This window comes from Sus scrofa, chromosome 5 (genome assembly GCF_054392235.1).
Source record: "Sus scrofa isolate SSC_HxYL_T2T_F1_AM1 chromosome 5, Sscrofa_HxYL_maternal_Yorkshire_Landrace_v2.0, whole genome shotgun sequence".
NCBI classification, from domain to species: domain Eukaryota; kingdom Metazoa; phylum Chordata; class Mammalia; order Artiodactyla; family Suidae; genus Sus; species Sus scrofa.
The window spans coordinates 19,947,033-19,970,426 of record NC_139387.1 but is presented as its reverse complement, the minus strand read 5'-3'; the positions used below and the strand labels follow the sequence as shown (position 1 = coordinate 19,970,426).

Here is a 23,394-nt window from a genome sequence, read left to right as displayed (position 1 = left end):
CCCTGGACCCCTCCCACTCTGATCCCCTACCCTTCAGTCTCCTCCAGCGGGATATATCCCCAGCCCTGTTGAGCCTGAAGGCTGACCTTCCCTGCTCTAAACTGCAAAGCATCATGAAGAAAACCAGATCCTCAAGACCCGGGCTCACCACCGACTCACAGCCCCCAGGCTCAGCTACATCCTCTTTTCTGCTAAGCTCTTCTTTCTGCTTTTGTTCAACACCCTCTCCGGGTCCCCCTGGTTGCTATTGCAACGTTTCTTTATTTTCTTCCTACTCCCCACCCTGTACCTTACACCTCACTCTCAACAATGGGTCACTGAGAAAATCCACGCTCTCTGATTAAAAACTCTCTTACCTTCTCCCCGCTACCCAAACGTACACCTCTCCACCCATCTTTTCTCTGTCCCTCCAGGATCTGAAGTCAGATTGACTCTCCCCCTGTACCCTGGATGCCAGCCTCCCTCATCTCCTCAGTTACTGGATTCCGTTTCATGGCCACCACTTCCAACACTGTCACCCTCTCTTTCTCCCCTCCCCCTCCCCTCTCTCTGACTGCCTTCCTATTTTTTTCTGCCTGCACATTCACTGGAGCTGTAGGGGTGGAAGCCAAACATCAGTGGGCTGAGGTTTGAATGGGGTGAGGAAACAGAAAGAGTGACGCCAAACACAGCTTCGAAAGGAGTTCAGCCGTAAGAGGAAGTGAGATGGGAAATTAGCTAGAATGGAAAGCCAACTAAAGGAAAGGATTATTGTAGAATATGAGACTTGAGCAGCCAGGTAGGCAGAGGAGGAGAAAGGCTACAAAGAAAGATGTTAAATGTGAGAGGGGGTGAAGCTAAATCAGGGAGTAGGTGGGATGAGGGTGGAGCATCCCGCCCTGGTGTAGAAGAGAAACACTTCTGTCTATGGCAGGAATGAGCGAAGGGGTGGACAAGGAGCTAGATCTTCAAAGGTGGGCAGAGGAGGCTAGTTCACAGAAGTTTCTACAGACTCTTAAGAGAATGGCTGCTTCGGCTTCCAGAACATTCTATGGGGCTATTCTGACCAAACCCTCTGCCTGGTCATCCTATGCATGTATTTTCTCTGATCTCAGCCCATGTGACAGTGACTCTCCCTCGAAGAGATCAGCAGTCTCGGGGAAACCTTGCAGCCCCAGGTGAAAGGTGAGGACTCTGACTCAGGCTGCCACTTCCCAGCTACAAGACCTTACAGCTGCCCTTTCTGAGACTCAGTTTCTTCTTCTGTGAAATGGGTACGTAGCAGTGTCTGTCTCACGAGCTCTTTTAAGTATGGAAGAAGATAGCGTAGGAAATGTACTTGAAGATACAATAAATGGGATCTGTTGCTGGTGTTGAAATGATTGTGGCATCAAACATTTTCTCCTGGCAATTCCCACCCTCCTTTTCTGGTAGGAGCCCAAGGGGACTGGGACTTGAGACACCACTTCCCTTGATCTGCACCATTGATGACATGGTGCTACTGGGGGGTGTTCCATTACCTGTGGTGGTGCCACCACCCCAGACCCGGCTCCCAGCCCCCATGCCCTGGTTCTTCCCTCTCTTTCCTGCACGCTGCCCGGGCAGTCTTCACCCACCTTCTCTTCCCTTTCATCTGCATCCTGGCATTTCCCAAGTACCAGCTGGACTTTCTGGGCATGTGGAACTGGATATGCCAAAAAATGGCTCCCCTACTTCTTGGCGAGGTTCCGTGTGATATACAATGAACAGATAGTGAGCAAGAAGCGGGAGCTCTTCAGCAACCTGCAGGAGTTCGCTGGCCCCTCTGGGAAGCTCTCCCTGCTGGAGCTGGGCTGCGGCACTGGGACCAACTTCAAGTTCTACCCCCCTGGATGCCGGGTGGCCTGTGTTGATCCCAACCCCAACTTTGAGAGGTTCTTGATCAAGAGCATTGCCGAGAACCGACACCTGCAGTTTGAGCGCTTCGTGGTGTCGACCGGGGAGGACATGCACCAGGTGGTGGACGGCTCCTTGGATGTGGTGGTTTGCACCCTGGTCCTGTGCTCCGTGAAGAATCAGGATCGGGTCCTCCAGGAAGTGTGCAGAGTGCTGAGACCAGTGAGTATGGGGCGTGAGAGGGGAGAGACCCTTTTCACATGCGCTAAGGCTGCATAGACACCCATAGGCTTCAAGCAGGGCTCCCACTGGCCTTGGGCAAGTCACTTCACTGCTTCCTTTAGTCACTGATTGATTCAACAAACATTTAGATAATGTCGACTCTGTGCAACAATGAAATATTTCCGGGGTGAGAAATGCGTCTCAGAGGGTAAAATGACCTGCCCCGCCAAGACAGGTGGCTCACAAGATGACAAGAGATGCAACTAAAATCCGGACACCCTAACTTCTATGTTATGAAAGCCTAGACCAGAGGTCTTCTCACCAAGCCACACCTCTAGTGGATACCAACCCAGGGTCACCCAAGTCCCATCACAGAGTCCAATTTTCTAAAGAGGAAGACAATGAATCCCCCAGGGGGCTGCCTTCCGCAATAAATGAGAACGTGTAAGTACACAGAGAGCCGTCTTCATTTATAGCGTTATGTCCTTCATTTTTTATCTTGGGGCCTCAGGGGTTATCTACATACCATTCCTCGAGCAATAGTCATCAGTCATTTGTAGAAAATGAACAAATATGCTGGGAAATAAAGGGAGAGTCAGGGCAGAACAATTTCTCCAAAGACTTTGCAGATGGTATCACCATGCATTTTTGACCGCTGTTTACTTTTCAGAGTTTCTTACTTCCCTGTCTTTGATTTTAAAGGCAATTAATCAATGTGTCCTACTTGTTTAAAAGAATTCAAGGGAGTTCCCGTCGTGGCGCAGTGGTTAACGAATCCAACCAGGAACCATGAGGTTGCGGGTTCGGTCCCTGCCCTTGCTCAGTGGGTTAAGGATCCAGCGTTGCCATGAGCTGTGGTGTGGGTCGCAGACGTAGCTCGGATCTTGCATTGCTGTGGCTCTGGTGTAGGCCGGTGACTACAGCTCCGATTCGACCCCTAGCCTGGGAACCTCCATATGCCACGGGAGCGGCTCAAGAAAAGACAATAAATAAATAAATAAATAAATAAATAAATAAATAAATAAATAAATAAAATAAAAGAATTCAAAACTTAAAGAAGAACTAAGAAGAGAAAATGAAAGTTCTCCCTTTACTTCCCTAAATGCCACTCCCCCACCTGTCCCCAGAGGTCACTATGTTAATAGATATACCTCTGGTTCTTTTTTTTTTTTCTTTTTAGGGCTGCACCTGTGGCACATGGAACTTCCCGGGCTAGGGGTTGAATCAGAGCTGTAGCTGTCAGCCTAAGCCACAACCACAGCAACACTAGATCCTTAACCCACTGAGTGAGGCCAGGGATCAAACCCACATCCTCATGGATACTAGTCAGGTTCATTACCACTGAGCCACAGTGGGAACTCCAGTTTTCAGTTGGAAGGTTTTCATTGTCTTCTAGTTGTTAATATTCCTCCTAACAAGTTTGAAGTCATTCTGCTTCTAGATTCTGGTTTGTTTGTTTTTTTTCTTTCTTTCTTTCTTTTTAAGGCCACACCTGCAGCATGCAATTTCCCAGGCTAAAGGTCAAATCAGAGCTGCAGCTGAGGCCTGCATTACAGCCACGGCAACACCAGATTCAAGCCACATCTCCCCTACAATGCAGCTTACAGTAATACAGGATCTGAAATCCACTGAGCAAAGCCCAAGGATCAAACCAGCATCTTCACAGAGACAAGTTTGGATGCTTAACCTGCTGAGCCACATCAGAAAATCCTGATTCTAGATTCTTTATGTGAAACTTTTTTCTCCTCTCTATCAGTGTGTAGAATCCTCTCTTCCCCAGTAAAACGGCTTGATGACATCTGTCAGAGGTTTCGTGGTCCGTTTTGATCTGCAAACTCATGTCCTTCAGTTAGGGACATTTTTCTGGGATTATTTCTTTTATTTTTTTTTCCTCATATTTCTCTTTCTCACTTTCTGGGCTTCTTATTTAAATGCTGGACCTGTTGAACTTGTCTGCTAATTGTCTTATCTTTGATCTCCGATTCCCCACATCTTTATCCTCTCTACTTCCAAGGCCTTCTTCATATTCTTTATATTCTCTTCAAAATGATTTCTAAAGTTTTCATTTCTGCTATCCTAGTTTTAATTTCAAGGGCTGATTTTTTTCTGACTATGCCTTTTCTATTGCATCCTGTTCTTGTTTCAAGGATGAAATATCATCTCTTTCTCTTGGAAAATATTAATAAAAGGGAGAGCTTTTTCTTTTAATATTTTCATCTCCCTACTTAGTCTCTGCTTCCTCCAGATTTTTTTTTTTTTCCTGTTTCTTGTCTGAGCATCAGTGTTTGTGTTGGAGGAGGTTCTTCTCAAATGACAGATGACAGTCAGTCCATGGCTGATTATTCACATTTCCAGGGGCAGCCCTAAGAGTGCCATGAGCATGGATGAAACATGTTCGTGCCAGGCTTCTCTAGAGTGAGCCAGCTCAGCTGTACACGTGGAGAGATCCCAGTGTCAGTGTTTGGGTCTTTCCTTTGCACTGGCCAGAAAAATCTTTCAAATCCCCTAGCCGCATCTCTAAGCCTGACTTCTAGCATTCTGGAAATCAGTTGAGAGAAGAGAGAGGACTGGTGATCTCAGCATTTTGTCGTAAACTTTCTCTCATTCCCCACACTTTCACTAAGGCGTCTATATCCTACTATGCCTCGTTATAAAGGCCCTCTGTTCCACCATCTCCAGAGAATAAGCCAGAAGTCCCCTGCCAAGGTGCAGGGGGAATAGCGTCTCCCTATTCTGAATGGGGGAGGGGATTCCAAGGTCCAATGGCTTATTAAATAAACTTCAGCCAATCTTCCAGGTTTTTTTAAAATCAACTTTATTGAAGCACAATTTGCATACAATAAAATGCATCCATTTTAAGGCTACAACTGGATCTGTTTTGATGTATGTACACATTCACACAGTCATGTATGAAGATTTAGACATACCTATTACCTCTAAAGGGTAAAGAAAAATATAGACATATTATAAAATAAAGATATAGACATACCTATTACCCCTAAAGGGTTCCCTTGTGTCTCTTTATAATCAATCCACAACTCTAGACCCCAAGCCGACACTCATCTCTGTCACTATAAATAGATGTGTCTCTTCTAGAATTTCACATAATAGAAGTATATAGTAAGTATTCTTTAGTGCCTCGTTTCTTTGGCATTTAACATAAATTTAACATAAAAATTTAACATAAGTTTTTATTTCTTTTTGTTGCTGAGCGGCATTCCATCGTACGGATATCGCACAGTCTATACCTTTTATAGACGTTTGAGTTTGTTCCCAGTTTGGGGTTATTTTGAACACCTGATATGAATGCCCTTGTACGTGCATTTTTATGGACATTCTGTTTCATTTCTCTTGGGTAAATAAATACCTAGATGTGGAATTACTGGGTCATAAGTAAATCTATGTTTAACTTTAGAAATGGCAATGTGGTTTTCCAGAGTGGTTATGCAATTTTACTTTTTTACCAGCAACAAATGAACATTCTAGTTGCCCCACACAGTCACTAATACTTGATATTATCAGTAATTCTAATGAGAGTTTGGTGGATCTCATGGTGGTCTTAATTTGATTTCTCTAATAGCAATAACATTAAGCATCTTTTCATGTGCATGTTGGCCATTCGTGCATCTTATTCTGTGACGTGTATGAGCAAATATTTTATCCATTTTTAAATTAAGCTATTTGTCTTCCTACTGCATTGTAAGTGTTCTTTCTATATTCTTCATTCAAGTCCATTGTCAAACGTATTAATTATGAATATTTACTATCAAGTTGGCTCAACTTCTCATTTTCTTTTTTTGTCTTTTTTTTTTTTTTTTTTTTTGTCTTTTTTATTTTAGAGCCCGCAGCATATGGAGATTTCAGGCTAGGGGGTCCAATCGGAGCTGTAGCTGCCAGCCTATGGCACAGCCACAGCAATGCCAGACCCGAGCCACATCTGTGACCTACACCACAACTCATGGAAATGCTGGATCCTCAACCCACTGAGCGAGGCCTGGAATTGAACCTGTGTCCTCATGGACGCTAGTCAGATTCATTTCCACTGAGCCACAATGGGAACTCCATCAACCTTTCATTTTCTTAATTGTGTCTTTTGAAAAGAAAAAGGTTGTGGACCTGGCATCGTCCCTGCTATGGCTCGGGTCACTGCTGTGGTACAGGTTTTGTTTGTTTGTTTTTTGTTTTTATTTTTTGAGGGCCACATATGCAGTATGTGGAGGTTCCCGGGCTAGGGAATGGACCGGAGCTGCAGCTGCCTGACTACACCACAGCCACAGCAACTTGAGACCGGAGTCTGTGATCTACACCACAGCTCACGGCAACACCAGATCCTTAACCCGCTGAGCAAGGCCAGGGATCAAACCCAAATCCTCATGGATACTAGTCAGGTTCTTTAACCACTGAGCCACAGTGGAAACTTCTACCATGCAGGTTGATCCCTGGCCTAGGAACTTCCATATGCTGCAAGTGTGGCAAAAAAGGAAGGAAGGAAGGAAGGAAGGAAGGAAGGAAGGAAGGAAGGAAGGAAGGAAGGAAGGAAGGAAGGAAGGAAGGAAGGAAAGAAGAAAAAGGGTTTGTTTTGATAAAGTCCAATTTATCATTTTTTTTTCTTTTATGCTTCATGCTTTTTGTGCCTTAGCAAAGAACGCTCTCTCTACCCCAAAGCTTATGTTTTCTTCCAGAAGTTATATAGTTTCAGCTTTTATGTCAATCTCTATGATCCACTTACAGTTAATTCTTGTATGTAGCATTGAGTTCTCCTTTTTCTTTGTTTTTACATTTTTTCTTTTTTCTTTTCTTTTCTTTTTTCTTTCTTTTTTTTGGGGGGGGGGGTTGGTTTTTTTTGTTTGTTTTCCAGCCTCCTCTGGGGCATATGGAAGTTCCTGTGCCAGGGACTGAATCTGAGCTGGAGCTGCAACCTATGTCACAACTATAGCAACACCAGATCCTTAACCCACTGAACCACATCGGGAACTCCAAAGTTGTGTTGTTTTGCTTTGTTCTGTTTTTTGGCTACCCTACAGAGTATGGAGTTCCTGGGCCAGAGTTTTTTGTTTTTTTTTTTTTTTTTTTAATAGATATCCAGTTCTTCAAGGACCATTTGTTGAAAAGACTATTCTTTCTCCACGGAATTGCCTTTTTGCCTTTGTCAAATATCAACTGACCATATATGCGTGGGTCTATTTTTTTCTTTTTTTTTTTTTCTTTTTTTTTTTTTGTCCTTTTGCCATTTCTTGGGCCGCTCCCGCGGCATATGGAGGTTCCCAGCCTAGGGGTCCAATCGGAGCTGAGCTGCCAGCCTACGCCAGAGCCACAGCAACGCGGGATCCGAGCCACGTCTGCAACCTATACCACAGCTCATGGCAACGCCGGATCGTTAACCCACTGAGCAAGGGTAGGGATCGAACCCGCAACCTCATGGTTCCTAGTCGGATACGTTAACCACTGCGCCACGACGGGAACTCCTGTGTGGGTCTATTTTTAGATTCTGTTGGTCTATGTGTCCATCCTTTTGTCAATATCCCACTGTCTTAATTACTATAGCTTTATATTAAGTCTTGGAATTTGGTAGCATAAGTCCTCCAACATTAAGCTCTGTTAGGGTGAATTTAGAGTAGTCTTTACTCTGGACAAGCTTGGGCTTTCCACCTAAGCCCTTCTGGGGTCTCTCCCAAGTGCCCCAAGTGTTGATTATGGACTCTTTTCTCTGATTTGCAACTTGGGGGAGCTCTGGGAATTTTTCGGCTGACAACTCCCCAGTCTTTCTTTGCTTAACCTCACGGTGTGACACTCAACACGTATGATGTATGAGTCATTATTCGCCCATGGACTCAAGGAGAAGCCAGGCAGATTTCTGAAGCTCTGTGAGGCTCCCTTCTTTCTCCCAGCTTGCTTCAGGTTCAACTTTCTTGGGTCTAAATAGTGAATTTAAAAACCTACAGTTCTCCTCCTCTGTGTCTCCGTTACTCGTTACACTTCGCTTGTGACACTTCTGGTCACGCCGAATGTGTGTGTGGTGCAATGCCATCCAGGTGTCTTACAATTTAACTCAATTCCAACACTTATCTAGATGTCAGAGATGGGGACAGAAATGGGGTCAGATCTCACAGGTGAAGGGCTCAGTCTCACAAGATTGTCCCCGCTCTTCAGTCACCAATCACAAGTGCAGCTTGTCAGGTGTGCTTCCGATTGGCTCTCAATCTGACATTCCCACAACCCCCACTTCAGGTTCCATTAATTTGCTAGAGTGACTCACAGAACTTGGGGAAACATTATTTATGTTAAACAGTTCTAATTTAAGGATATGATAAAGGATACAGAGGGACAGCTGGACGAAGAAATATATGGGGCAAGCTGTGAGAGGGTCCCAAGACTAGGAGTTCCTGTCTCCGTGGAGTTGAGTTGCATCACGCCACCAGCCCCATCCGTGGATGTGTTTAGCAATTTGGAAGTCCCCCAACCCCCCTTCTCTTGGGATTTTATGGAGACTTCCTCACATAGGCAAGATCAATTTTTTATAGAGATTTTTATATTCTCCATTATAGCTGATTTACAGTGTTCTGTCAATTTTCTACTGCACAGCAAGGTCACCCAATCACACGTACATGTATATATTCTTTTTTCTTACATTATCATGCTCCATCACAAGTGACCAGACCTAGTTCCCAGTGCTATACAACAGAATCCCATTGCTTATCCATTCCAAAGGCAATAGTTTGCAGGCATGATCAATGATTAACCCCATTTCCAGACTCTCTCCCCTCTCTGGAAGATGGGGGGGGGTGGGCTGAAAATTTCAAGCTTCTAATCATGGCTTACCGTCCTGGAGCCCACCCCACAAAGAACAAAATACTCTTACCACTCAGGAATTTACAAGCATTTTAGGAGCCCTGGGTCAGGGACCGGGTCAAAGATCAAAAATTAGGACAAAAGATGCTCATCAGGTTCTTATCAGTTAGGGAATGACAGGGGTTTGAGGAGCTCTGTGCTCCTAAATGGGAGGTTGGGGGCAGAGATCAATATAGATTTTTCTATTATTTCACTATTAGTTACAACTTGTTTTACTTTCTAGCTTCAATTCTCTCCCTTGCTGTTTTCTTTGCCTTGTAGACAATCAGTTTTGCTGTAACATAATATATGCATTCCTAAAAAAAAAAAAAATCATGATACAGTGTGTACACCAACTATACCTCAATTAAAAAAAAAATTTTTTTAATCACATACTATGCAAAGTCATGCAACAAAACCACAGAGCTTATGGAAGGGAAAGGGGGGTTAGAGGCACAATATTCAAAAGTGTCATCAGTGACCCACTAAAAAAAGATAGAAGCCCAATCAAAACAGTAGCACAGTTTTACCCACATTAAATGGTTAAGAAATGCATAGGATAGGGGGTGGGGTGATGGATTGGGGCTTTGGGATGGAAATGCTATAAAATTGAGTTGTGATGATCGCTGTGCAACTATAAATGTAATAAAATTCATTGAGAAAAACACCAACAAGAAATTAAAAAAAAAAAAAGCAAAACGGCCTTTTATTTTGATGCACAGAATGGGATTTTTGCTTCTTCCCTTAGAGTTGTTGCATTTTTTTAACTCTCTACATTAATTTCCTTTGTGTATTTTAACTCGTGTACATGTGCTATTTTTACAGCTGCGAAATTTTAATAAAAGGCAACATATTTTAAAAGGCAAAAAAAAAAAAGAAAGAAAGAAATGCATAAGAACGACAATACAGAAAGCATTTTACCTGGAAAAAGACGATGTTTGCTTGCGGACCTGGGCACCCGAAGGGGCTGCAGCTTGTGCGTTGTGAAGTTCTTGCGCGTTATGTTATATGTTATGATGTTATGTTACGTTACGTTACGTTACGTTACGTTACGTTACGTTACGTTATGTTATTAGGAGGAGGGTCACCGGAAATCTGATAGAAAGTTGTGGCACCTAATGTGGATGGGGGTGGGTCGTGAACGGACACAGCTGGTAGATGTCGGAGTCAGGTGCGCTGTGTGTATTTCTACCTGGTTCAGTTATCTGCAGTCACCCGGGTTCCTCACACCCCAAACTGTGCCTGAGCAAATGTGACGGTCACATCAGGCTCAGATTGTTCCCTAACATGGCAATCGTGTGGAAATGAATTCTCATTTTCCAAACAACCAACTGGTATTTGTATCCAAACAAACCTCACTGCAGTTTTAGTAGATTTGGGAGGGAAGCAGAGGTAAATACGTGTGTTCAAGCTTCCATATTTATTTCTTTACACGAGTGAGTCCCCCAAGTAGACAGGGGGACCTTCTGGGGTAAGGACTGGTGACTCTCCATTTCCCCACTGTCTGGCTCAGCATCTGACCCTCATTAGGGACTAACGAATCTTGGGGGAATAGAGTTGAAATGAAAGTTGTTCTGTGGCCTTCTAATGCATTTATGAATTTATGAAGACAGACTATTTGTGTAATTTTTTTTTTTTTTTTTTTGTCTTTTTGCCTTTCCTTGAGCCATTCCCACAGCATGTAGAGGTTGCCAGGCTAGGGATCTAATCGGAGCTGTAGCCACCAGCCTAGGTCAGAGCCGCAGCAACACGGGATCCGAGCCATGTCTTTGACCCACACCACAGCTGGATCCTTAACCCACTGAGCAAGACCAGATATCGAACCCGCAACCTAATGGTTCCTAGTCAGATTCGTTAACCACTGAGCCACGATGGGAACGCCCGAAGACAGACAATTTAAAACAGATTCCCATCTCCAGGAGATGCCCTTATCTTCGTGGAACACATAGCAGCTGAATGCTCTTGCTGGAATTTCTCCAGTCAGCAGTTCCTCAGCCCAGCCAGACCCTTCTTACTTAAAACCTGTCAACAAAGCCAGAATGTTCTGGAAGGAGCTGCTTTCTCTCAGCCAACATTACAGCTCCCGCACGCCCACTGGCCAGGGAGCTATCTCCTCCTCATACCTCTGAGTACACAGAACTAAAAAGAAAGCATGTGGGCACTGTCAGGGCCTTTGCACCCCAGGGGTTCAGGACCTGCCCTTTCTCAGTCAGGTGCCAATAGGTTAAAAATAGTCACAGTGACAGGAACAGAAGGAATTCAATGCAAAGAATTGTTAACCGGATAGAGGGTTATTCACTGGGTGACTGAAAGAGAGCCCTAAGACATGGCACAGAACTGGCACTGACCAAAGTGAATGCTAGATCGAGGGCTCAGGGAACAAAGGGGTGAGGTTAGAAGTGTTAAAACTCAGGACTTTACAGGAGTGGCCCCTGAGACGCTGAACCCCGGGGAGGAGGCGCGGCTTGCCTGGCCCTGGTACCTCCAGGGGGAGGCACAGTGAAGCTGATTTATTCTTCAAGGTCTGGGAAAACTGCCAACTGGATTCAGCTGCTGCTATGGGAAGACACTGCTGCTGCCAGGGTGAAGGCGCAAGGCTGGGGCCCTGCAGCGGGACAGGAAACCCACAGAAAGCAAATACCGTGCAGTCACCTTCTGGCGCCCCCTACTGGCAGATCCTAGCAGCCCCAACTGGCAAAACCAAGTCTCACCACTCACATTGGAGCTGGGACACAATAACTGCCACACCTATCAACTGGGAATCCCATCGACCCCGCATCACATTTTTCCTGAACTGACTAAACCAACCCATTGTTCTGGCATTTGCCCCCACATCACCCCTCAGGCTTTCAGGGAGGGCATCTCCCCCACAGCCTCTAAAGCAATCAGCTTAGTCATTAATTTGAATTAATTGAGATGCTTTGATGTTGGTTTTCTGACCTAGTTGCACAATAAAAATATCTTTCTTATCTTCCATTCCCACCATCGATCTTAGTAAACAGCAGGTAGTCCTTATGCGTTCCTTGAATAAAAACACACATGTGCTCAAATAGATGCTGATGAATCAAGATAAAGTCTTTTGCCTTCTAAAAGGCTCTCTCTTTTTTTTGTTTGGTTTTTTGTTTGTTTGTTTTTTAGGTTCTTTTCTTTAAGCGATAATATGCCAAGGTCATTTCACTGTGGCATTCAAATTAGGTCAACCTTTTAGAAAACTATTAGCAAAAAACCATATCCATGAAAATGTTCATTAAGGCTGGGGGTGGTGATTGAGATGGGGGGGGCAGAAGCCCACACATCCTGCAACAGGATGAAAATCAGAGTTATGGGCATTTTATTCAAGTTTGAGACACATAATTGACCTCACTTGTAGTGGGAAGGAATATAGACTACTGCCTCAGCTGTTGCAAAAATCAGAGCTATGGAACTAATGTTTTATTATGGAAAAATAGTACTTCTCTTTAGGGAGGCTCATACCAAACCAAAATTTGGAGTCAATGATACCTGGGTTCCAATCCTAGCTCAACTGCTTATTAGAAGTGTACCTTTTAAGTCTCCCTGAGTCTCAGTTTCTTTATCTCTAATATGAGGAAAAGACTTACTTTGCAAGGTACATTAAGGATTCAATGAGAAAGAGAAATTGACCTGTAAAGAGCCTGGCACATACTAGGTATTTCACAAGTGGTAAGTGTTTTTACTGTTGCCTCAAGTAAACATGCAGATGGGAAGTGTAGCAACATTACAGCTATAATTGCATTTAAAAGAAAACTGATGCACTGGGGAGAAAGCTGAAAGGAGGTACACAAAATTACTGAATAATGGTTGGATTTGAGTGGTAAAATCATGGATGATTTTTCTCTTCTGTTTTCCAAATACTCATCATGCAGTTCTGTTGTTGTTGTTGTTTTGTTTCGTTTTGTTTTGTTTTGTTTTTTGGTTTGTTTGTTTTCTTTTTAGGGCTGCACCTGCAGCATATGGACGTTCCCAGGCTAGGGGTCAAATTGGAGCTATAACTGCTGGCTTAGACCCCAGCCATAGCAATGTGGCATCTGAGCCACATCTGCAAACTACACCACAGCTCACAGCATCTCCGGATCCTTAACCCAATGAGTGAGGCCAGGAATCAAAACCACATCCTCATGGATACTAGTCAGGTTCATTACCACTGAGCCACAATGAGAACTCCCAGTTTGGAATACTTAAAATAGCAAAACAAAAATCTTTTTTAAGGACAAGTTTTGAGAAAAACCTCCAAAGATTAGGGAAAGTAACAATTCATTGGTCAATAAAAAGTCCAAAATGGTGCCTGCCTGTCTGCCTATAAAATTCAGCCCCAATGCTACTAGGTGAGGCCAAAGAAAGCAGGCATCCATACCAGAGAGCAATGGGGCAGGCCCGAGGGTTCTTGTCCCCACAGAGAAGAGGGCATCTGTGCTGGGGACAGTGGCTACAAGGGGACGTGATGGAAGGGAGAAAAATAGAATGAACCATGCAGTGTTGGGATTTGTACTGAAAATATAAGTGTAGGGAGTTCCCATTGTGACTCAGTGGGTTAAGAACACAACTAGTATCCATGAGGAGTCAATCCCTGGCCTTGCTCGGTAGATTAAGGATCTGGTGTTGCTTGCGGCTGTGCCATAGGCGTAGATGCGGCTTGGATCCTGCATTGCTGTGGCTGTGGTGTAGGCCGGCAGCTGCAGCTCTGATTCAACCCCTAGCCTGGGAACTTCCATAGGCCATGAGCGCAGCTGTAAAAAAGAAAAAAAAAAAAATAAGTAAATAAAAATAACTGGGTGGATTTTTTTGCGGGGGGGTGGGGGGGCACATCCGGGGCATATGGAGGTTCCCAGGCTAGGGATCAAATCCAAGCTATAGCTGACGGCCTACGCCACAGCCACAGCAATGCCAGATCCAAGCCTCGTCTTTGAACTACACCACAGCTCACAGCAACGAGGCATCCTTAACCCACTGAGCGAGGCCAGGGATCGAACCTGCTTCCTCTTGGATACTAGTCAGATTCACTTCCACTGAGCCATGGGGGGAACTCCTCAATGGGTACATTTTTTTAAAAAAGAAATAAAGTATAGGTGTAGACTCATGGCCTTCAAATTAAATTAAAATGCATAGAGAGTTGTGTATATGTGTGTACATGTACATATACATATATAGATGTGTATTCCCTACTTGTCTCCACTGATGCCTCAGAGTCAATAAAATATTTTGCTTACTCAAACTGTATCATATATTTCCATTAAAATTCTTATTATTTCCATGTGGTCCACCACCTGAGCAGGTTTTGCCATCACTGGTCTAGAAAGTTAAAGCTTGAATACAACATCCTGTACCTGGCTTAAGAGTTGGAAAATTACTGACAACATTTCCAAAACTATGAGCATACCTAGTGCCCACATCTTGGTTTCTAAATACCATTCTCCACTAAAAGAAACTAAGTTTCCTTGGAGAAATGACTAATGCTAAGGCTGGGCCAGATAAATCACAGGACCAGTCAGGACTATCTTGTTCCAGATGATTTGGAAGTGCCAAAAGAATGGAGGGCATATATACATATCAAGAAGACAGAGAAGCCAGCTTGAAGGTGTTCCCACTGGCCAAGGCTGAGACAATCTGAGCCTCAAAATAAATAACCAAGAAAATGGGAATCCCTGAGTCTATATTAACATGAATGAATGAATGAATGAATGAATGAAAAAGAGAAAGGTTTTTTTTCATGCAGAAGATGCCAACTAAGAAATATAGACGTAATTGTGGATTTGGCAACCATCACAGGACTAATTAAGCCAAGAAACATCAGCGATGCCAGGCTAGTGGGTGGGAGTTTGGTGGGGTTCGGGATATTTACATGGTCTCCAAGTGTCTCTCTACAAAGTGCATTTTCATTACAGATGGGAAAAGAAAGTAATTTACAGTGGAGGAACCTGGCAGACTCTTATCAAAGTCAACAACACCAGTAATGGGACACACTGAAATCCTGATAGGATGCAGGAAGATAAGAACACAGCATCAGAGTTCCTGCTGTGGCGCAGCGGAAATGCATCCGACTAGGAACCATGAGGTTGGGAGTTTGATCCCTGGCCTCGATCAGGGAACGGTTAGGGATCCACCATTGCCGTGAGCTGTGGTGTAGGTCGCAGACGCGGCTCGGATCCCATGTTGCTGTGGCTCTGGCGTAGACTGGACACTACAGCTCCGATTGGACCCCTAGCCTGGGAACCTCCATATGCCCCAGGTGCAGCCCTCAAAAAGACAAAAAGACCAAGAAATAAAAATGAACACAGCATCATTTCTGTACTACTTCTGCCCAAAATGCATAACCTCAATCCAATCATGAGGAAACATTAGACAAACGCAAATCGAGAGTCATTCTACAAAATAACTGGCTTGTTATCGTCCTCAAAATGTCAAGATCATGAAAATCAAGCCTGAAGAAATGTTCCAGAGCAGAAGAGATGAAGACATGACGCCCAAATGCAACCACACGATTTGGAACCAGATGCTTTCCCTACAAAGGTTACGATTGAGAGAACAGGTAAAATCTGAATGGGGTCTGAGGATTAGGACTGATCTAATCAGCACTAATCTGGCTTTGGTGGCTCTCATGGGGCTGAGTGACAGAGAGAGAGAATGACCTCATTCATAGGAAACACACCTTAAAGTATTTGAGGAGTGAGGTGGACTTCAGGTCAGCAACTTACTCTCAAAGGGTCAGAAGAGAAAAAAAAAAGGGGGGGGTTTTCATTCTCTTCTTACATCTTTCCAATATGAATAAGAAATGATTCAAACGAAAATAAAGTTCAAAAAGTTTATTTTGGCGGTAGCCAAAAGTTCTGACTCTTTATCTCCCAGAAAACAAAGGCTGCAGCCAGTTTGGTCGGCCAAACCTGTTCATCTTGATGGTTGGGGACAGACTGGCAGGCGTGGGCTGGGCAAACAGCTCTCTGTACAAAGGATCAGGATCAGAGGCTGGGCCTGGGAGGCCTGGGCTGACACCTTCGGCCATGGCTTAAGCAAGGAACCTCTCAGCACTGAACACTTAGGAAATGCTCAGAAGTTTATGGCCTCTGGGACTTGGGGTAGGACCAAGCCCCCTCCGTTCAGATCCTGAAGGCTCAGAGAAGCCTGGGGAAAGGAGATGGAGAAGGAGAGGAAGATAGGATGGCCTTGGATTTCTTGTATTGTCACACGGATGATGCAATACATATGTTTTCCATCCACAAAAATCACCAAACTCGGGAGCTCCCATCGTGGCTCTGCAGTGATGAATCCAACTAGTATCCATGAGGATGCGGGTTCAGGGATCAAACAGGTGGGTTAAGGATCCGGTGTTGCCATGAGCTGTGGTGTAGGTCACAGCCTCGGCTCAGATCTGGCATTGCTATGGCTGTGGTGCAGGCTGGCAGCTGCAGCTCAGATTTGACCCCTAGCCTGAGAACTTCCATATGCCTTGGGTGTGACCCTAAAAAGACAAAAAAAAAAAAAAAATCACCAAACTCTGTGGTCCTTGGATCTCTGTGCCATTTTCCCAGTGTTGAGTCCCCAGCAGAAGAGGCAGGGTTCTCCTGGTGCAAGAACCAGGGCAGCCAGGAAAGGGCTGCCTTGGTCACAGGTTCCAGTGGCCAGTCACTGAGGATTTGTGAGGTTTTGGGGCTTTTTCCATTCAGCAAAGTTGCTGCTTCATTTTTTGCATATTTTAACAGGTTTGATGTTTTCCCTGAGATAGTTCTGCAAATTTCAAGAATGGAAAAGACACACATGTTTGTCGATGCATATCTCCTCCATGCAATGCTGAACAGCTATAAGGCAGGAACTGTGCAAAGTCAAGCTCAAGTAGCCCTATTTTATCCACACACTCCCTGTTCCTAATAAGGGCTGGGCCACATCCAGTGCTGGGTGAATGTTTTCTTTCTCTGTGTGTTTGTGGACTGCATGTGATTTAATGGACTTTTTTTGCATGCCTAGGTGTCAGAGATAAGTCCCATCACCACACAACTTCCCTCCATTTTTCCATCTGCAAAGACTCTCTGATGCTTCTCATCCCAAGTGACACATTGCATGTGAATGTCTAGAGTGGTGTGTTTAGTTACTGAGGGATGAGTAAGCCATGGTTATCTGCCCTAAAGAAACCAGCAAGGTCCCAGCTCCAGAGAAGCAATGGCTCCTAGAGATAAGCAGCCAGGCACTGGGGCAAGAAAATACTCATCTCCATCTAAGCCCACCCAACATATGTGTGCTGTCCATTGTGCTGAACAATCGCAGTTTGCAAAGACAGGCAAGGACAGACCCCCTGCCCAGAGAGTCGGGGCTGTAGGAGAGAGTTCAATGTGGGAATTTCCACATCTCAGATGTTCACCAAAGCCTAGAGAACATTCATCTAGGTCTTCATTGGAGACCACTGAACTCTAGATGAAGAAGGAAGGCTCTCAGGGAAACAAGACAGGGCTCTGGGCTTGGCAAGCTGGATTCAGGAGCTCTGATGGAGGTGAGACCATCTCCAGGCTGAGCCCAGCCCCAGGGCCAGAGGCCCCGCCCCCAGCAGCAACAGTAGCAGCTTCTAGGGCTTCGCTGGGTCCTTTTCAGGACGTTCTATGACAGAGCCCATGTCAACAACGTCTCCAGCCCACAGACCTCAGGGTGCTTGGTTCAGCCCCAGGGTCCTGTCTTCGCAGCTCCTGAGATCCAGTTACAATGCAACGGGCATTGCATCCTGATAAGGTAGCAGTCAGGCACGTGCCTGCTCCTGCCTGGGTCCAGCATCTGACCCCACTATGACCTCCTTCTTCCCAGACTTGGGCTTGACTCATGCTTCCAGAATGGGAACCTGAGGATTCCTGCTACCCCGCGGTAGCTGACTCATAGCTGGTCTGGAGGTAGCTTTGGAAGGGGCTTGGAGCAGCTGTCAGCTCTCAGGGAGGAGACACCATCATTTTCTGAGTATCTGTCATGTGCCAAGCACCAGGCACACCACCACATTTCATCAGTACAAGGACTCTGTGGAGTCATTCCTAGAAAGGAGGAAAGTGGGGTTCATAAAGGATCATGCACTGAGCCAGCCACTCACTTGTCCTTGAGGGACTCCCCGGGGCCAGCCAGCCCCGCCCCTGGGAACCACCACTGCTTCATTCGTTCCTCCAGCCAGTATTTATTGAGGGCTTCCTGCCCTCTGCTTTGTGGCCACTCAGTCCCTGAGGGCAGCCTGCTGGAGACCCCCTAGCTCACCGGGAGGAGCCAGGCTTGGTTGGGAAAAGGGTCCACCAAGGTGTCCCAACTCCTGGTTGGCTGGCTGCCTCGGAGGCTGGGGAGGGGTCCTTGGCTGGGACTAGGGCATCAGTGGGGCAGTGGGCCCCCGCACCCAACAGGTGCTTCAGAGCAGAAAATGCGCATGCTCTCCCAGGCTTCAGCCCGAAGTGGGTGGGCAGTCACATTTTGCAAAGACAGGGAAGGACAGCCTACTCGCTGGGAAAGGCGGACTACTCTCATTCCTGTGGTTTCAGGTGTCTGGGTGATGTCAGGCCTGAGTGATGCGTGGGTCTCACTACGTCTGGGGCCCGATGCGGGTGGAGGCATTTCTTTAAAAGCATATAAATCACTAACTACTTCCCTTTTCAGCCCAGCCCCACCCAGGCCCAGGAGGAGTCATTCCACAAATACACAAAGACAGCTTCCCCCCCCTCCCCCACCCTCCGAGCTGCTCACATGTGTCCATGGCACTGAAAATCCAAAGAGTCACCCTCCCGTGGGTCCCCTGTGCCCCCACTGCTGTGATAACATGTACACACACCAACCAAACTCACAGGCAGCTGGGCTGTCTTGAACACACAGGTGCATGCTGGGAGCAGCCCCCCCAAACTTACACTTACACAGGCACACGCACACTGATGTGTCCTCCTGCAACACCCATGCTCTCTGGTGTCCCCAGGCACAGATGAGCTCCTGGCTATCAGAGCCCCCTCAAGCTCTGCCAGTTCCATGGTCACGTGTTCACATGCACCTGTATACAAAGGGCTTACACTTCAGCAACAGTCTTCAGTAGCCCACAATCCATACATACACACACACACACACACACACACACACACACACACACACACATACACGTCATGCGCTCTACATGGACACAGACACACTCCAATCACACACCCACACCAGACACACACGTGCATGTGTGAATGAAAGGCTAGGCCCAAGTCTCTACACACCTTCACACAGTCACACACACCCCACACAAACAGGTGTGATTTTCAGGATGTCGGGGTGAGGATGTGAGCCTGCAGGGAGCCTAAGCCGGCAGGAAGCCGCAATCCCCAACCTCACCACCAGGGGCCGCTGTCCAGGCCAAAGCGCCCGCTCATCTGCAGGGACAGAGCTGGCCTCGGGCACCCGACCGTCTTCCTTCAGGAGAAGAGGGGCAAACTGGAAATAAGATAGCCCCGCATGTTCTGAAATGTGTGGGGTGACCTCCCACCGAGTGGACAGGAGCTCCAAGAGAGGAGGATGAGTGGGGGCAAGTGGAAGAGAACCATGGGAACAAGGAGCAGATGCGAGAAGGAAGATGAGGTGGTCCTGGAAGAATCGGGAGACAGGGAGGGACTGGGGAAAAAGAAGAGAGAAATGGGGGGTGGGGATGGAAAGGATGGTGCCAGAGGTGGGGAGGAAATGAGAGGGAGGAGTCAAGGCACGTGCGTGAGAGATGAGAAGAAGAGACGGGAAAGCGGCTCTGAAGACAGTGCAAGGAGGCCGAGAGTGCCTTTTCCGGGACCAGGACAGGGGTGGCGATTTCCTAGGCTGACTGGACCACCCTCCCCCTGCCCCCAGCTGCAGCAAGCCCCGGGGCTGTACTCTGCCTTGGCTCCTTGGCCAGCCCCAACCTGCCACCTGCCTGACACTCACATGAGGTCGACTTACAATAAGACTCAGGTGGCATGTGGCAGGTGGCAGGTGGCAGGGGAGGGGGCCCTGGAGAGAGGACCTCTCTCGCCCCCACTCACCCAGCTGCTCTCCTGGAGTGTGGAGAAAGCTAGGGACCCCGAGACAGAGCTGGAAGTTTGCCTTGTTGCTAGAATCCCTCCCACCCGCCGCTGCAGGTGGGCCTATTGCCTCCTGCTCAGGGCTCTGTGGAGTCAGAAGGCAAACCATAAAATGCTAAGACAAGGAGACTTTCCAAGCTATGCGAGTCCTGGATTATCACTTTATGCTTATGCCATCAGCCCATCTTCCCTGTCATCCCAGCCCTGGAGGGCTTGGTCCCACTCTCACAAGATCAGGTGGTGAGCTCAGAAAGCTGGAAGGTTCTGAGAGAGAAGCTCAGATTACAGAGGAGCAAAGGAGGCCATGGGCCTGGGGTCCTGACCACCAACTCTGCACCATGGACACTCCCATAAGCCCCATTCCCCCTGCCTCCCCACCCCAGAGCACTCTGAGAACTTAGCATCATGCCCAGAGCCCACCTCGGGCCATTTTGCCACAGATTCTGCCTCTTCCAACTTCTGTGCCCCAGAACTCAGGCCCCCATGGAAGACACATGACTGTCTATTGGTCAGATACTCTGAGTGGCAGGGAGAAAAGTGTCATGCTGTCCATTTTTCAGATGAGACCACTGAGGTTCAGAGAGGTGGCATGCTCTCTCTGAGGGCCCATGGAGCAGACTCGCACTTGAAGCCCAAAGAGAAGAGGTGGCTGAGTCAAGGCCATAGCCGGGGCTCTGGCCTGCCCTTCCTTCATAAGGCATAAAAGCTTCAGCCTCATGCCTCAATCTTCCCCTTCCAGCAGAGCCCTGACTCAACCCCTGCCCCTGTTTCCCACACCCCCCACACCTCAACTCCTCGCTCCAAACCAACACACCCTCTCCACAGTCACCCCCACCTCCTCCCCTGCCCAGGAGCGTGCCAGCCGCCTCACCGTCTCCTCCGTGAAACCCGAAGTCAGACCACCCCATCCTTCCTCATTCCCAGAGGGCCTCAGCCCTGCATCCAACCACATCTCTCCTCTGTTCCTCGCTTAAAAACCCTTTGGTGGCTTCCCCCTCCCCTCGAGATATAGCATTCACTGCTGCGCATGGCATTCAAGACCCCTGCAAACTTCTCTGATCTTAATGGCCATCATTACTAAGTCCACAATAACAAATGCTGGCGAGGGTGTGGAGAAAAGGGAACCCTCCTGCACTCTTGGTGGAAATATAAATTGGTACAACCACTATGCAGAACAGTATGGAGGTGCCTTAGAAAAATGAATATAGAACGACCATACGAGGAGTTCCCATTGTGGCTCAGTGGTTAACGAATCCAACTAGAAACCATGAGGTAGCGGGTTCAATCCCTGGCCTTGCTCAGTGGGTTAAGGATCCGGCATTGCCGTGAGCTGTGGCATAGGTCACAGATGTGGCTCACATCCTGCATTGCTGCGGCTCTGGCATAGGCTAGTGCCTATAGCTCTGATTAGACCCCTAGCCTGGGAATCTCCATATACCACGGGAGTGGCCCTAGAAAAGGCAAAAAGACAAAAAAAAAAAAAAAAAGAAGAAGAAAAGAAAAAAAGAACTACCATATGATCCAGCAATCCCACTCCTGGGCATATATCCTGACAAAGCTTTCATTCAAAAAGATACATGCACCCCAATGTTCACTGCAGCACTATTCACAATAGCCAAGACATGGAAACAACCTAAATGTCCATCAACAGATGACTGGATTAAGAAGATGTAGTATATATGTACAATGAAATACTACTCAGCCTTAAAAACAACAAAATAATGCCACTTGCAGCAACATGGATGCAACTAGAGATTCTCATACTAAGTGAAGTAAATCAGAAAGAGAAAGACAAATGTCATATCATATCGCTTATGTATGGACTCTAAACTACAGCCCAGATGAAGCTATCTACAGAACAGAAACAGGCTCACAGACATGGAGAACAGACTCATGGTTGCCAAGGGGAGGGGGAGAGAGTGGGATGCACTGGGCGTTTGAGGTTAGCAGATGCAAATTACATTTAGAACAGATAAGCAATGAGGTCCTGCCAAACAGCACAGGGAACTATAACCAGTCTCGTGGGATAGACTATGATGGAAGATAATGTAAGGGAATGTATATACATATGTATGATTGGGTCACTTTGCTGTACAGCAGAAATTGGGAGAACATTGGAAATCAAGTATAATATTTTTCTCTTTTTAGGGCCACACCCATGGCATATGGAGGTTCCCAGGCTAAGGGTCCAATCAGAACTGTAGCCACCAGCCTACACCACAGCCACGGCAACTCGTGATCCGAGCCGCCTCTGTGACCTACATCACAGCTCAGGGCAACACTGGATCCTTAACCCACTGAGCGAGGCCAGGGATCGAACCTGCATCCTTATGGATGCTAGTCGGGTTCATTAACCGCTGAGCCACGACAGGATCTCCTAAATCAACTGTAATTTTTTTTTTAATTCTTGGGGTTTTTTTGTTTTGTTTTTTGTCTTTTTGCCTTTTCTAGGGCCACTCCCACGGCACACGGAGGTTCCCAGGCTAGGGGTCTAATCAGAGCTGTAGCTGCCGGCCAACCTACACCACAATTCATGGCAATATCAGATCCTTAACCCGCTGAGCAAGGCCAGGGATCGAACCCACAACATCATGGTTCCTAGTCAGATTTGTTAACCACTGAGCCACGACGGGAATTCCTAAAAAACGATTTAAACGTTTCTGATCTCATCTTCACCTACTCCCCCACCACCCCATCGCCCATTTGCTCTCTAACCACCCAGCTGCTTTCAGATCCTGGCTCAGCCTCCGGGCTCACCTCTGTCTTACCCCACGGAGCCTCACACCATTCACCGTGGGTCAACTGCCACCCTCAGAGCTCCCGTAGCCCCCCACCCCCGTGCTCTCCCCAGACGCCTGTCTGAATCCCCCTCTACACAGGCAGGACCCAGCCAATCTCTGCGAAATGATTATCCTCAGTACCTGGCTTCTAGTAGGTGTTTTATAATTGGCTGGTCATGATTAGACATTTTTGTTGTTATTATTAAATGAGAATTGCAGTGTTTATTTCAGATTCTCTCTTTCATTTTTTTCTTTTTTTTTCACACCTGCAGAATCTAGAAGATCCTAGGACAGTAATCAAACCTGCACCACAGCAGCAACCAGAGCCACAGCAGTGAAAACACAGGCGCCTTCAAGTTCCTATCGTTGCTCAGCAGGTGAAGAACCCAACTCGTATCCATGAGGACACATGTTCGATCCCTGGCCTTGCTCAATGGGTTAAGGATCTGGCATGCTGTGGCTGTGGCATAGTCTGGCAGCTGCAGCTGATTCGACCCCTAGCCTGGGAACCTCCATATGCCCTGGGCGGAGCCCTAAAAAGACCAAAAAAATAAAAATAATACACAGGAGACTTAACCCTTTAGGCCACCAGAGAACTCACAGACTGTGTTTCAATGAGGGAGTCTCTGGTTCCCCTCTCCACCCCTCTCCACAAGTGCAGGCCAAGGAGA

The 23,394-nt window shown here is 46.7% G+C and overlaps 1 pseudogene; it reads left to right on the top strand.

Annotated features, from left to right (window-relative positions):
- The first annotated feature begins 915 nt into the window (after positions 1 to 915).
- LOC110260568 (thiol S-methyltransferase TMT1A-like) lies at positions 916 to 19,799 on the top strand (annotated as a pseudogene).
- Positions 19,800 to 23,394: the final 3,595 nt, after the last annotated feature.